This window comes from Euprymna scolopes, chromosome 21 (genome assembly GCF_053919585.1).
Source record: "Euprymna scolopes isolate OS-2025 chromosome 21, ASM5391958v1, whole genome shotgun sequence".
NCBI lineage: Eukaryota > Metazoa > Mollusca > Cephalopoda > Sepiida > Sepiolidae > Euprymna > Euprymna scolopes.
Window position 1 is genome coordinate 39178677 of NC_136502.1, and position 11695 is coordinate 39190371.

The following is an 11695-nucleotide window of genomic DNA, read 5'->3' on the forward strand; positions in this document are numbered from 1 at the left end:
TTTTGGAATTTAATAGATAAATGGTATTTTCATTGCAGGAAGATGTGACACAAGTTTGGAAGCAAGGAGAATCGAGGCAGCATTCTGACCTTGCAAATAACGCCTGGGCAACCCTGTCGCATTCCAACTTTTTTGGAGGGTCGTTAACAAAATACGTTTTATAGTGTAACAAATAGTAAGTTATAAAAATATATATATGGCACTTAAGCTACACAGAAATTTCGCGTTTCATTCTCGTGAGAATTCGTCACGCTTATAGTGTAACAAATATATAAGAAAAATAGGGGGAAAAATAAAGCAAAGTCCCATAAATAAAAGCAAAATAAAAGAGGTGCGAATAAAAACTAGACTCGAAAAGTACATTGATTTAGTCCAAGTTAAAAAGAAATAAAATGCTGATGGATTTGGGTTTGTTTTGCCATACACATAGCATGTTGTCAAAAAAGTTGTCAAAAAACAAATTTATCTATCTATAAAAGTGAAATTGTTTCTGTGTGTGTACATTTCCCTACCAAACTACTCTGTCATTTTAAATCTACAGACTGGATGTTTGACATAAGGGTGATTGAGATTTGGGAAAATCTTTTTAATCGGTTTTCGGCCAGAAATTTGACTGTTAAGAAGTCAAAGTTTAATGATTTGACCTCTAAAAACTCTACCAAACTCCTCCGACAATTTTGAAATTTTAGATGTAGGTTACTTGGACATGAATCAAACTTTTTAATTTGATTTGAGCCCAAAACAATAAATGTTAAGGGGTCAAAGTTAGGGTCAATGTTTTAAAAAAATTGATCTCTGCGATCTCCACCAAATTACTCAGCCAATTTTTGGTCTAAACATTTGAAATTTTACATAAAGTGTATTCAGACATATGGCAAGCTTTTTAATCGGTTTTTGGTCGAAAATTTGTCTGCCAGGAGGTCAAAGTTCAAAAGATTTGACCTTTGCTGTCTCTAGCAAACTATTCAGCCAATCTTGGGTCTAAACATTTGAAATTTTACATAAAGAGTATTCAGACATGCAACAAAATGTTTACTCCGTTTTTAGGCGAAAATTTGGTTGGCAAAAGGTTAAAGTTGAAAGAATTGACCTTTGCAGACTCTACCAAACTCCTCTGCCAATTTTGGGTCTAAAGACTTGAAATTTTAGATGCAGGTTACCTGGACATGAGTCAAACTTTTTAATATATATATATATATATATATATATATGAACAAATGGTTAATAAAACATGTTAAAAAACATCTTGAAAAAGAGTTAAAAACATATTTAATTTTAAAAAGGAAGTACAAGATAAATGGATAGTCCTTAATCCACGGAGTTTCGAAGAAATACTCTCCTTCTCATCCGAGGGCAGGAATTAGCAAAATGCGGGATCGGATTTTGCATGTAAAAGTATTTAATGAAACCACAAGTAAGTCACAGATCTTACTTGGTTAAAAAAAGGGTGAGGTAAGGGGAATAGGAGGTAAAAGAAAAAATGATAAAAAGATTTCACATGAATGGATAGTCTGGTGAAGGGTAAAAAATCCAATAATGGTAAAATCCAAACACGGCCGAAAACTTTTATTTTGAGATTTTGATGAGAAGGAGAGTATTTATTCGAAACTCCGCGGATTAAGGACTATCCATTTATCTTGTGCTTCCTTTTTAAAATTAAATATGTTTTTAACTCTTTTTTCAAGATGTTTTTTAACATGTTTTATTAATAATTTGTTCATATTATAAGCTCTATTTCCTTTTCGGTTTTATTGAGCTTTTACATCTGGTTGAGATTACTTTACTTGTAAATATTAACTCCTTAGTATTTATAACATATTTTAAGTTTACCATTTTGATTACCTTGGTAAAGTTATTGTAATTTTTGTTTATATATATATATATATATATATATATATATATATATATATATATATATATATATATGCACATAAAGTTATGAACAGTACAAAGGGTCTGAGCAAAGCTGGTCTGAATTACTAGTATATAACAAATAAATGTTATCAAGAGCAAGATAAGTTAATTTTCTACCTAACTGGATAATATTTTAGTGTTTTTATTTAATGTAAAATGTTTATTCAATTTGAATAATGAGTAATGCTGAACGCTGCCGGAGAACGAGAAAAAAGCGGTCGCGATGTCTTTGAAGACTCTATAATCACTTCAAAATAAGAAATAAATCAAAATAGTGGTAGAAACCCACCCAATAAATGTTACCGTGGCATTTATGGAGTGGGTTTCTCATTTTATTTCTTATTTTGTCCTTTTTTTTTTTTTTAAATGTAATAAAATGTAAGTGAAATGCAATTTAGACTTTGATATAACGATTCTCTGTTCATCTGTACCCCCCCACTCTCTCATATATATTTTGGGTAGTTTTTATGCATGTATAGGGGATTTGGACCTCGAAAACACTTTCTAATTGGTTTTGAGCCTGTAAAAAAAGCTGCTAAAAGTTTCAAATTGCACAAAACCCCTAATAAAAGACCACTTTGAAACACAGAAGCACAGAATAATTAACCAACACCTCTTTTTAGAACAAAACAACAACAGAAAGAAGGACTGTGTCCAATATGAAAGAAAAGAAAAGGAATAGAAAGTTCTAGGATGTTTTCGTGTTGGGAAGCAGAAAGTTGAGGTGTCTCTAGGTTGTCAAGTGGCGGTCTTCAGTGAAGTAGTCGAAGAAGACACAAAACTATATATAGGTAGATATAGAATGGATCATTTATTGAATAATGGAATACAGGCAAAATTTGAGGGATAGAAGGGACTCTTTATGCCAGGGCATTTCGAAGCCTATTGCTTCTCATCAGAAGAGTAGAGAAGGTGCTAGGTAGCATGGGGGAGATGCAGCGTCTAGCGTAAGGTTCATTAGGGAATAAAAAAATTAAGAGGAATTATAGAATGTTGGGGGAAGCTTTATTGAATTCTAAATAAATAAGGAGAAGCTTATTATATATAGCATGATATATAAGAATATATATGGTCTTTAACATTGTATTGAGATTAAGGGGTATATGTATTATGGTTAAGTAGGGGGTGTATTGTTGCTTTGCGGTAATTTATTTTAACGGTTTGTGAGGTGTCTATTTTCTATGGAGTGGGTGATTTTGATTAATTTGGGGGGGGGGAGGGTTATGTAAGGTTCAGTGGACAGAGAGTGAGAGGAGAGAGGTCTGTCTTCTTTGGTGGTCTGATCTCCTCTGTTGACTGCTGGCTAGTTCCTGACAGCAGTAATTAGTTCTTTAAGGGGCATATAAGATTAATGCACCCTACTAGCTGACTGGTCAGTGCGTGACCACATTGGTCAGCAAGAGGACATTAATCCACAAGAGAAAATACTTTGTTATGATGACTGCTACAATATACTAACAGGCCTCGTTACCCGGTCATAAAATATGCTTAAATATGATATTTTAATTCATGCAGATTTTGTTGTTTTTTTTATTATAGAACAAATTCTTTATTGATTATTATATTGTACCAAATATTAATAGTAATGATTTCAAAAGTTAAAAGAATTACTTTAGTACCATCAGCTAGAATCAAAACCAAAACATTTAGCACTCCATTCATAATACTTCAGCCTTCGTCATTATCATCTGAGTTATCGTTAGATGGATAAAAAAAAAAAAGGGATAAAAATCAAGTGACTTCAAGCTAAAAACATATATGTATGCATGCTCTGTAGTTAGTTGATTGACGGCTGCCATGTCAACTGTCACTTTTTTTTTTCAACTTTGAACCTTTAGCAGCTATTTTTACAGGCTCAAAACCAAATCGAAAGTGTTTCCGAGGTCCAAATATCCTATATACCAAGTTTCAAGTCTGTAGACCAAAAATTGACAGAGGAGTTTGGTAGAGACGTTTCGCATACATACAGATAAGGTCAATTTTATATATATAGATAGATATAAAAACATGTCTGTGTGCTAGGACGTCTTTATCTTAAATTCTATGCAATTATGCACAATGCATGAAAAGAATAAAGCTTAATAGTCAAATGAAACCAATCATCTAATAAAAAAAACATAAAGGAATGAATAATAAATTAATGAACGCTCGTTTTTCAAAGGAATATGTAAATTAGCTAACCATCATGCAGTTGCTCGCATAGTCATGGCTGAGTATATTAAAAGTCTGTTTTAATAATTTTTTTTAAAGAGAAAAAGTAGGCTTTTAATATCAATGTCGGAACAAGAAAAAGACTCAACTTTATCTATATATATATATATATATATATATATAGAGAGAGAGAGAGAGAGAGAGAGAGAGAAAGATAAAGGAGAATGTATATCTGTTCATTGACATGAAGACAGACTAGGGCGCATACCTTAAATATATAGGGCGGAACGATAAATTTGTCGCCCTAATGAAAACAACAATACAGCTTTATTTTAAAACTTTTATTGAGAAATCAATTCATGTAACTTGATTATGTAGTAGAGCTGACATCTATTCAATGTAGCTGCCTTCAGCCTCAATCACCGTCTCAATATGGATCTGGAACTGGGAGCATGCCTTTTCTACAAGTGCCAGCGGGTGCTCAGCGAATACTCTGTGAATACTCGGCGAATACTCGGCAAATACTTGGCGAATAATCAGGCTGGCTTTTGTGTTGTGGAAGATCATGTTGGTGGTGTTCTCAACGTATGACCAAACAAAGTAGTCCATCGGGTCCAGGTCAGGGAAGGAGGGGGTGGGGCAAGTGAGAGAAGGGTACAAAGTCATAACACTCCTTCAGAAGCCAAGACTAGGTCTCTTTGAATTTGTGGGCTGGCACTGAGTCCTACTACCACAACCAGGGTCTGCCAGCAGCCACCTAATTGCACCAGGGGATCATCACACTTTTCATCATTTCGAGGTATACTTTGATGTGTACTCTCAAGCTGACTTCGAAGATGTGAGGTGGCATAATGTGGCTCTCACTTGAAACTACACCAAAAACCATAACTGTGGCCAGAAACTTAATTGAGCTGAGCTCTCAAGCATTGAACCGTCCGGATTTGCATTTTGAGGGTGCTGACAGTGGTTCTGTTGTTATAATTTGAATCGGTAGATAGCATGAGTTGTAGAGCAGCACACCTCTGATCTCACTCATTGAACATTGTGTCACTTTCAAATATGATAGAAGACTCCTATCACTCTTAAGATTTGTACACAACTGGCCAACTAGTAAATGATCTGCAACAAAAATGTAAACCGATTTTCATCAAATGGAAATGGAATCATGTCGTCTTTTCTAGGGCGACAATTTTATTGCTCCATCCTGTAAGTGTATTCACTTGCACAATTTTTCTGTAAACACAAGAGAAATAGTTCTGCATCTATAGCTGCCCTCTTAAGGAAGCTAAAGGACCTTTTTGCAAATGTTGCACATAGTAAATGCTCGTCTGAGCTCCAATCTATGGTCTCCCCTCGCCAAACTTTCATGAAAAACACTCGTCTAGCCAAAACCACTATCAATAATTTTCCCCACTCTTTATCTGTGCCTAAACCTAAATGCATATTCCATAAACAAAGTTTCTTTCTTAGAACTGCACACCTGTGGAACTCTCTTCCGTTTACCTGCTTTTCAACTGACTACAATATGGTTGTCTTCAAGTCTAATGTAAACAAGTTCTTGATGAGCCGTCCGCTTGAGTAATCCAATTTTACCAAATTTCCACTAACGATTACTACAATATTGTCCTATTGACTACTGTACACTTATTAACTCTTATCCTCGAGTGGCTTCCATGCTTTAATAAATGGTGACTCCTTTGAAAAACATATATATATATAAAACCAATGAATTATTTATATATATATATATATATATATATATATATATATATATATATATGAATAATTCATTGGTTAAGATATTAGGCTGACAACATTAAGATCGTTGTTAAAGTCGTAGTACTGCTCCTGGCTTCAGATAGTGTATTTTGACATCTTTAAAAAGTGCCAAGAACTATGCTAATAATTAATATGTATGTAGTTTAATTGGTGAATAAAAAGAAGGATAAAAAACCGACAAGGCTAATATGCTTGCCAGCCGGTTTGCCTCAAACTCCACACTGGACCCTTCCAACCACCCACTGCCTGACTTTCCTTTGCGGATAGACGCCACGCTAGACGATCTAAAAATCACCCCTGCTCAGGTACACGCTATCATAAAAACCTTGACACTTCAAAAGCATGTGGACCTGATCTCATCCCAGCTGTGCTATTAAAAAAGTGCTCAGCCGAAGTAGCTCCAGTTCTCTCCAAACTCTACAACAAATGCCTTAATGAATCATGCTGTGGTACCAGTATTCAAGAATTCTGGCGAAAGAACTGACCCATCAAATTATCGCCCCATTAGCCTCCTCCCACTTTTCGCCAAAATATTTGAGACCATAATTAACCATACTCTTGTCCGGCACCTTACAAATGCTAAACTTCTGACCGACCAACAATACGGATTTAGACAAGCCCGTTCCACAGCAGACATCCTAACTGTAATCTCTGAACGTATATACCATTCACTTGACAAAGCGGGGGGGGGGGGGGCAGAGCGGTAGCTCTAGATGTATCTAAGGCTTTTGACAGGGTATGGCATGAGGGTCTCCTCAGGAAAATTAAATCATATGGTATCACTGGTAGAATACTTAACATAATTAAATCCTTCTTAGATAAGAGAAAAATCCAGGTTGTCCTTGACGGTCGTACATCTAAACTGTGTGATATAAATGCGGGAGTGCCTCAGGGGTCTATCCTTGGACCTCTATTTTTCCTAATATTTATTAATGACCTCCCCGACAAAACTGCTTCTGAGATGGGTATATATACTGATGACACCACACTCTATAACAGGCATGACAGGAAAACAAATGAACACATAACTAAAGAAATGGCAAAAACACTAGAGGATGACCTCCAATCTGTAGTGGAATGGAAACATAAATGGATGGTCACATTCAATGCTGCCAAGACTAAACTGCTTTCCTTCAATAATTACAAGAAACCTTCTCTGCCACCAATAGCAATGGCCAGTGACTCCCTGTCTGAGAGTACATCTTTCAAACTGCTTGGCCTAACGTTCACAGGAAACATGAGTTGAAACAATCATATTGAAAACATTGCCAGGGCTGCTGCGAAAAAGGTAGGCTCTCTCTACCGTGCTAGAAAACTACTGACACCTGAAAGTATCCTGTACCTCTATAAGGCAACCATTCGCCCATGTATGGAGTATTGTTGTCACATTTGGGCTGGTGCATCTGCTGCTAGTCTCTCGCTCCTAGACAAGGTTCAAAAGAGAGTCGCCAATCTGATAGGCCCTGAACTGGCATCTAAGCTTCAGCCTCTGTCCCATCGACGAAACGTTGCATCCCTCTGTCTGTTCTACAAGTATTTTAATGGTAAATGCTCTGACGAACTGCAGACACTTGTGCCCCGACGACGTAGACACCCTCGACAAACCCAACAGGCAGCTAAATCCCACCCCCCACACAGTAGAGATCCCTAGATGTAAAAGATCTTTCTACTCCAGTAGTTTCTTCCCCAGAACCGCTAAACTCTGGAATTCCATTCCAGGTCCCTACTTCCCTAACTGTACTGACATGCAGAAGTTCAAGTGTAATGTGAACCGACATCTTGCTGCCTAAATCCCAACATAGTGCCCCAGCAGTTGCTGCCCTTGATAGTAGCCCCCTACACCAAAGTGGTAATGTGCCTTGTTTGGGGTGAAAATGTAATAAAAAAATTTTTTAAAATGTGATGAATGGGTCACCAGTCAGTAAGTGCTAACTCAATAACAGAATTTTTTGGAAATGTGATGAGAAAACATGAATTAACAAACAAAATATATTTTTTAAATCAACAATTTTACAGAAATGCAAAATATACTTTAAAACTTCTCAACAAACTTTGATCTTTTAAAGTTACTGAATAAGAAGTAGACAATAGCTTGTTTCAAAGTTCTATATTGTGTGTGTGTGTGTGTGTGTGTGTGTGTGTGTGTGTGTGTGTGTGTGTGTGTGTGTGTTTACCTTCAGGGTGGCATGGATTCACTGGAGATAGGGCAGCAGGCTTAAAAAGATTTCAGCATGATGCATTCCAGTAGTCTGGGATGGGTGTTGGAGAGTCGCAGGAAGAACTCTGAATTTCTGTTTACTATGCCACTGCTTTATCAGCTTGTTTCATTTCACACATTGTAGCTTGAAATGATTTTTATTGGTTGGGAAATATTTGGAGTTCACACGTTTCTGTGAAAACTTCTTGCATTCGGGAATGATGAAGAAAGCAAATCCCAATCAAGCAGGAAAAGAAAAGGGATATCAATTAAAGTAATTTGCTTGTTAGCATTCATGCGACTCACATCGTAATGTAAAAATCTAATGTTATAAAACGTGAAAAATAAACAAGAAACGATAAGCCGAACGAACAAAGAAAGAAAAGAAATAGTTATTACGCTCGTTCGTTTTGTCTTGCAAATCGATTTCTAATCAACCACAAAGTAAACTTTATTGTAACTCTTGTGTATGATGTTATCTCACATTCAACCCCGGGCAACGTCAGGTAACCATTCTAGAAATTGCTTATATCGGATTGTCCAAAAGTCTATTCAACTTGAATCACTCTTATCAGTAGTTAACTTAAGTGTGTCGTTTGCATACGTGCAATCGTTAAATACTTGATGTTTCAACATTTTTGGAGGCGGACTTGCAACAGTACAGGTTATATTTGGTATGTCTGTAGATGAAAAAACAAAAACAAACATTATTGACACCTCGGGCCCTCGGCGTTTTCTTTTTTTTCAAAAACGTGCACAGAAAAACGCAGCAGTTATACATGAAAAACTATTTTCGTTTTGTAATGGGTCAGTTCTGATACCTTTTCCCGTTTGGCCCAGCATAATTTGGTCAAGAGACTTTTTGGTCGGCCATTTGTTTTTTTTTTGTTTTTTTTTTCAAAGCAAAAATTTTTACGTATGACTTAAATAAATAGAAATAAAATAAAAATCGCGCAATCAAACAAACTTATTTTACATAAAATGTAACTGTAGGATTTTTCATTATTTCAATAAGAGAATGCACTGAAGTCAATAAATCGATTTTAAGCAACGTTGAGTATCGATTTATACAGAATTCTTTTATTGATTCACTATCGTGTATTACTGTGTTATTTCATATACTTATCTCATAAAACACACACACACACACACACACACACACACACACACACACACATATATATATTATTATTATTAGTTGGCTGCCCAGCATTGCCCGGTCGTACAATACGCTTAAACATATTTTAATTTATGCAGATTGCTTATGTATTATTATAGAATATTGCATATTACTAGCATGGATGCCCGGCGTTGCCGGGATGTTTGGAGGTGTGTGTTGAGCAAATAAAAAAAGGGGGGGTAGTAGGAAGGCAGGTTCGAACCTGTACTGCGCAGGAGGAAAAGAACGGGAAAAAAACGTGACGTCTTTGCTGTTACGACCACCGGCAAACCGGAAGTGACGTAGGTTTAAATTAAGGCTAGACAATCGGAAAGAGGGGATGACTTTCGAAAATATCGGCAAAAAAAGCGACCCCCTCCCTGTAAAAAAGTGCCCAGTTGAGGGTGGAGAAATTAATGTTTTTAGCCAATTTTTCGGTATTTGTCGTCTGGAGGGTCGAGCTTCAAAACGATACTGATCTTGTGAAAATCCGTCGCCTCTGTCGAAAGTTTTAGGCAGACATGCAAACATACATACATACATTTATATATTGGTAGCTCAAATTTTCCACCCAAACCGATTAAAAACTTTGCCCCATCTTTGAATACGCTTTATATAAAATTTCAAATGTTTAGACCAGAAATTGTCTGAGAAATTTGGTAGAGACCGCAGAGGTCAAATTATTTTTAACTTTGACCCCTATTATGACCCCTTAACATTTATTGTTTTAGGCTCAAATCAAGTTATTAAGTTAGAGCTATGTCCAAGGAATCTATATCTAAAATTTCAATTGTTTATACCCAAAATTGGCGGAGGAGTTTGATCTCAAAGGTCAAATCATTGCACTTTGACCCCTTAGCAGCTAAATTTCTGGCCGAAAACGGATTACAAAGATTTTCGTAACAGCAAAGACGTCACGTCTTTTCCCTGTTCTTTTCCTCCTTCGCGGTATGGGTTCGAGCCTGCCTTCCTACTACCACTTTTTTTTTTTGCTCGACACACACCTCCAAACACCCGGGCGTTCCAGGCTAAAATGCTAGTATATATATATATATATATATATATATATATATATATATATATATATATATTATTATATATATATATATTATTATATATATATATATATATATATATATATATATATATATATATATTATTATTATTATTTAGTGCATAAACTGAGACATGTGCATACGAATATTATGTTTTTTTAAACAATTCATTCTTGTAAGTAAAAAAAAAAAGAAAAATAATCGAGCTGAGATCGAACCCAAAGCCTAAAGATAGTGACTCAAATACGATAACCATTAGACAAGCATGAAACGATCTTTAAAAGGTGTTTTCAAACTTCTTATTCTTAACAAAAGTAATTTGTAATGTGAACGATTCACGCATGCGCATTTGTGAAACAGTTAACAAACAGATAAAAATCCGATGACTCCCACGTACCAATTTTTTAATTTTGACCCCTTAGTAGCTGTTTTTCTGGATAAAACCAGATTAAAAAGTTTTCCACGTGTCTGAAAATATCCTATCTATCAAATTTCAAGTTTGTAGATTCGTTGAGTATATAGGTTGAGAAATGTCCTAACACACACACACACACACACACACACACATTCTCACTTTTATAGATATATTAGCAAGCCGCCTGGCGTTGCCCGGTTGTAAAATGTGCATAAATATTATATTTTAATTAGTGCAGAATTCTTCTTTATTTTAAGCAGACATACTGTAGGTATTAAACTTAATTTTAAATTTCTTTAAAAAAAAATGAAGTAAAAAAAAAAACAAAGAAATTAGCCATGTGCATGCGAGTATTGTTTTTTCTAAACAGTTCACTTCTTAATTTATTAATTGTGGACTATTATTCTCCTCTTTCTTAGTTATTATTTCATGACGTTTCAGCCAACTATTCCTCGGACCTTCTTCAGGTGGTAACTGCGACGGGATAGGAACTCCGAATCTCCTAACTGCATTATCAGCAATTACTGCCATCCATAGTTGTTGTCGTCTCACCATGTTTTGGCCAAGTAAGCCTCTGGATAGGATTGAAACCACTATCTTCAGACAATTCTCGCCTGAAACCATAGAGATTCAACGTCTGTATCACCTGCATTATGGGCCCCGAAGGGCGATCAAAGTTGGATTTTTTGGTCTTATAAATCCACGTTTATTTATTATCTGATTTTCCCTGGTTAGATCCGTACCAAATGGTATATATATTATTTAATTGGAATTCATTATTAAGATGAGTATTATTTATCAATTTATTTATTTATTGCGGACTATTATTCTCATCTTTCTTAGTTGTTGTTTCACAATGTTTCGGCCAACTATTCCTCTAGCTTTGTCAGATAATAAATCAACGTGGATAATAAATAATGCTCATCTCAATAATGAATTCCAATTAAATATTATATATAGTTCACTTCTTGTAAGTAAAAAAAATATGTATATTCGAACTGAGATCGAAACCACACCCTAAAGAC